The sequence below is a fragment of the Canis lupus genome, chromosome 21, assembly GCF_003254725.2.
Source record: "Canis lupus dingo isolate Sandy chromosome 21, ASM325472v2, whole genome shotgun sequence".
NCBI lineage: Eukaryota > Metazoa > Chordata > Mammalia > Carnivora > Canidae > Canis > Canis lupus.
This window is the reverse complement of record NC_064263.1, coordinates 48,853,288-48,858,455: the sequence shown is the minus strand read 5'-3', so window position 1 is coordinate 48,858,455 and position 5,168 is coordinate 48,853,288. Positions and strand designations below refer to the sequence as shown.

At 48.6% G+C, this 5,168-nt stretch overlaps 1 long non-coding RNA gene across 1 annotated transcript; it reads right to left on the bottom strand.

Annotated features, from left to right (window-relative positions):
• Positions 1–2,018: 2,018 nt before the first annotated feature.
• On the bottom strand, positions 2,019–3,288 carry LOC112667980 (uncharacterized). Its single transcript, XR_003141363.2, has 2 exons — positions 3,070–3,288; positions 2,019–2,800 (listed from the first exon to the last, which is right to left on the bottom strand). It is a non-coding gene; the product is annotated as an uncharacterized LOC112667980 (long non-coding RNA).
• Between the last annotated feature and the right edge of the window lie 1,880 nt (positions 3,289–5,168).

Genomic DNA, 5,168 nt, shown 5'->3' with positions numbered 1-5,168 from the left:
GATATCAACATCTCACCCTCGCATCTCATCAGCCTCTTCCCTCTTCTCTGATGTTTTCTTGCATGGCCCTCATCTGACTTTGCTAACTTATAACTTCTCCACTGTTTACCGTTCCTAAGAGTGGTCATAATTGGGTGGGACAAACTGATGGAAGGCCCCACAGCTTTCCAGCCACAGAAGAATGAATGATGGTGGGGAAGAAATATTTGTTCCACACCACCTAGGTAAGGAGGGACTCTGCTGCCTTGTAGGGCGAACATGGGGACAGCAATCCTCATGTTCCCTCTCTCTCTCTTTCTCTCTCTCTCCTTCTTCTTCTCCTATGTCTAAGGCAACAGTCACTAATTTCTACTATGCATCTTCATAACATTTTATTCTACTAATTCTATTCTTTTATGCTATTCTTTCTTGGGCTCATCCCTCATCCAAGAAAGATGAGACGTACCAAAAGTGACTTACGTTCCCGGCCAGTTTTATTTGGACTCGTTCCAGATTGTTCATAGCAATTAAAAAATGGCACCAAGGCTTTACCTCAGTCATCTTCCTCCCTAGCACCCCAGGAACAGCCTTATTATGCTGTGGGAAAAAACTGGGTTGAGTGTCTCTAAGGTAAGCAATGAGTTGAATTTAAGTAAATTATAATCAAAGTAGAAAGAAAAGAGCGTAGTAATTTGAAGTGGGTTCAATTCAAAAGCACAAAATAGTCTGTAATTTCGAGGCAAACTGTATGAACTGAGCACCAATTTCCTCATCCGTAAAATGGAGCTGTTGCTACGTAGCTCACAGGGTTGTGGCAGGTCCTAAATGAAAAGAACATCTGGAAAATGTGTAACACATAAGAGCTATTCAGTAAGTGTCCAATAAATCATAAGCTGTTCAATTAGTTCTCTTACCTCCAGCCCCTAAAAACACTCTGATATGGACTATGTTTTTTTTTTCATAATAAGTGTGACATCTAGACATATTTGTTCCAAATTTCAATACAATTGTATTCAAGCCCAGATTGGTTTCAAATATTGTGTCAGGAGCGTACACGACTTTACATACAGGCTTCTGTTGTACACATAAGACTCGGGCATTTCACTGTATGTAAATTATACTTCAATAAAAAAAAAATGTCCACTCTCTTCTCTCTCAAAAGTGTGGGACTGGGCTCCTATTCCCTGAAAGGCCCCCTGACATTCCTGCCTGGCCTCCAGCTGCAAATGTGCCCCAGCTGGGAAAGGTGAAGACAAGCTGTTTAAATGTTTATGGTACTGCACTTCCTCAATTATAAACCCACATTTTCTCATTTTAATATTTCCAGAGAAGCAACTTACATTCAATGGACATTTGATGCAGGGTTTCTTCCCTCGATGCCCCTGCAGGTCATTCACCCCCTTACTCTCTGCAAAGTCACTCTGAAACCACAGTGTGTGTCAGGTCAGTGCCATCCAGGAACCACTGAGATCTGCTCACTGAATGTAGATAACCTAGGGATACGCAATAACTGATATACTTGGCATTTCCTACGTGCTACGGTTTTACACATATTCACTCATTTGGTCCTCAAAACAAAACCCATTGGAATGGCAAGATCATTATCCCTGCACGACAGACAAGGAAAAGGAGACTCAGAGACGTTAAGGAGCTTGCACAAATTCAGACCGCGTCGAAGTGGAGAGCCGGGTACCTGAAGCCAAGCAGTCTGGCTCCCGAGGCTCGGCCCCTCACCACCAGGCCTCTCTGCCCCTCTACGTGCCCTAATGTCAGTAACAGGAAAACCCGGGTGCGCTTACTGAACGCCCGTTGAGTGCACTGAAAACGAGGGGGCAAAATGTTGTAGTTCCAGGCCTTCGGGACGCTTGAAACCTGAACAACAGAGATGTGGGATGTTAGAAATACTGTTGATGTCAGAGTGCAAGACTTGTGGTGCCCAGGCAAAAAAGAGGCTCTGTGGAAGACACTGCTGGAAGGGGCCTTGGGGGCTGGCTGAGTCCAGTCGAGCTGCTATAATAAGATGCCATAGACTGCGTGGCTTATGCGTAACAGACATTTATTTCTCAGGTTCTGGAGTCGGGGAAGTCCCAAATCAAGGTGCCAGCAGATGTGGTGTCTGGTGAGGACCTGCTTCCTGGTTTCCAGACAGCATTCTTGTTGCTCTGTTGTCGTCCGGCAGGTGGGTGCAGGCACCCTCTGAGCCTCCCTTACACAGGAACTAATTCTTTGCATGAGGGCTCCAACCTCAGACCTAAGCACCCCTCAAAGGCTCCACCTCCAAATACCCTCACACTGGGGGATTAAGTTTCAACATAGGAGTTCATGGGGAGGGCGTACTAAATTGGGCGCAGCCCTCTCGCATCCCTGCGAACAGAAGCCAGGCCCGTCCCTATCTGACTTCGACGAGAGAGGCTCCACATTTATTTCGAACCTGTTCTTCTTGAGCTTTCACCTTGTTGAATCAATCCTCCATCCTCTTCTTAACTCCATGTCTCAGCGCATGCCCCATCCTTGACCATTTCAGCTGGCAATGAGCCCGGGGGCAACTCCTTTGGTTATTTCCTACGGCATCTTGGTACCTCTCACAATGACTGGCTCTGTGCAACCCTGAGATTTCCACAAGAGACCACAAATTGAGAGCAGGAGTACCCTTCGCCCCCATACCCACCCCTACAGGGAGCCTAGAACTCACTGTGGCTCAAATGCTTAATGACGGTGGCCAGATACCTTGGTTCTCATTGTCCATTGCCACTCAACCTCCGTTTATCTGTCAGGTGCTTAGAAGAGTGTCCACCTCATAGTAGGCAGCAAACAAATACTTCTGAAGGAATAAATAAATAAAGGAATGTGTCCATCTGTACCTGCTTGCAGGTTCCCTGAAGATCAAGGAAGCTCCCATGAACGAAAGCCCATTAGATGCAACAAGTGTCAAGTTTTTTCTTATCTTCAAAGAATGTATAGATAGGATCAAATGCCTACAACGATGGCCATTCCAGTGGTCCGAGGTGACCCCTATTGATCTCTGTTTCCTGGTATTCAGCCCTTGTGAATCAGGGATGAACTGCGCAATCAGAATACTCTAGAACTTACAGTGTGTAACTTCCAAGGCTAGGTCAAAAAAAGGCACCGTCACTTCCGCCCTGAAGGCCTCCTTTGCTGGGAAGCCAGCTGCCATGTCAGGAGAACGCGCGGTTAGCCTGTGGAGGAGCCTTCACAAAGAGGAATTCAGAATTCCCCCCCGCAGCCAGCACCAACTGCCAGCCACGTGAGGGAGCCACCGTTGAACAGGAGCCTCTAGCCTCGGTCCAACCTTCAGATGACTGCAGCCCCAGCCGACGCCTGGAATGTTACCTCACAAGAGACTCTGCTGCAGAAGCACACACCTAAGCTGCCCTGAAGTCCTGGCCCTCAGAAAATATGACAGATGATAAATACAAATTACTGTCCTAAATCCACTAAATCTTGCGGGCCATTTGTTATGGGGTCATGGATTATAAAGGAAAACAAAACAAAAAGTAGAAATACCAAGTATTAAGAGAACCCACTATCTGGTGGCCTGTTTTGCCTGTCCTAGCAGAGAATCCTCACAGTGGGAGAGAGGTTATTCATGTCAGCGGGTGGACACAATGCCCAGGAAGCTTCACGATGGATCCAGGTACGAGAGGAGGGGGAGGACCCTGACCGAGCTAGGAGAATACGCTTCCAGCGAGTGCTTGCCCCCTCTGCTACCTCCCCTGTGTCTTCTCACCTCTCTGACAAGCCCCAAATAAGGAACATTGACCCCATGAGGTGATAAGGGGAACAAAGGACACTGCGCCAGGCCTGGGAGACCTGGGCCAACCTTCTTGCCTTGTCTATACAGGGCTTAGTCCATATAGTGACTAACACAAGTCAAGAAGAGGCGCCCCTTCCTCCCTGCAGCTGCAGCCTCGCTGCGGGACACTTGTGGAAGGACACAGCGTGGCCTGGATTTCCCTACCTCTGGCCCTCTTGGTTGGCACCCTTCTGCACGGCACAGCCCACCCCTTGAGGGGTTATCTTGACAGATCAATGCTCAGACCCTCCGGTTGGCCTGCCTGGTGCTGGTGAGTGGTCAGCAGAGGCCTCGCAGACTTAGCATCCCAGCTTGGTGGGGGGGTGCAGGGTGGAGGCAGGCCCTGCCCACACTGGGAGCAGAAGAGGCAGCAGAGCACACTGCCCCCCGTTGCCTGGGCCAGGGCCCCATGTGTAGGTCTGAGCTCACCCACAGCCTTTATTTTTAGCGAGTAATCAGCCTTCATTTTGTTCCTCTCAGCGAGCCCCCCCCCCCCAAGTCTAAATGGCCCGTGTAATTAGCACCTCACCAGCTCTAATTCCCTCCCTAACTGCCTGGAATGACCATCCAGCTGACCTTTGTTCCCTTAATTGCTGTTGGACTCCTGATCCCTGCACACCACTTCTCTTCTCCCCCTTCCCTCCCTTCTGACTCAAGGAGCTGTTGTTGTTGTTGTTGTTGTTGTTGTTGTTGTTGTTGTCGTTTTTAAAAATTTTATTTATTTATTCATGAGAGACCCATAGAGAGAGGCAGAGACACAGGCAGAGGGAGAAGCATGCTCCATGCAGGGAGCCCGATGCGGGACTTGATCCTGGGACTCCGGGATCACGCCCTGGGCTGAAGGCAGACGCTCAATCGCTGAGTCACCCAGGGATCCCCTCAAGGAGCTGTTGTATACAGTACAGTCAGTATTCAGCTTTTCTTTTTGAATCCCGGGGAGTCTTTGGAATCCCTATAGTTCTGCTAGTTGAGAGCCATCTTCCTGAAAACAACCCTCATTTGCTGTTTGAAACCACATCCTCCTGCCTAGCCTTGCTGGTTTCGTAGAAATTAACTTCCAGGTCAAGAGAATGGGTATAGCCAGCCGCCTTTTATAGGAGAGGAAGTTGGGGGCATCAGGGAATTCCGGGCTTACTTGTGCAGCTAGTTACTGATGGGGTGAGCCCACTCTCCTGAGCACTGGACGCAGTGGCCTCTTGCTTCCCTGCTTCTTCCAGTTGCATAACTCAAACGTGGACTGCCTCAAGGATCTTAATTTCTACTCATACTCTCATACTCTCTTAATGCCAGCCACCCCACTCACATTTCGTTTTAATCTCAACCTCGAGTTTTCTGAATTTAAAAATCGCTTTTGCCCCATCTTCTGCCCCAAGAT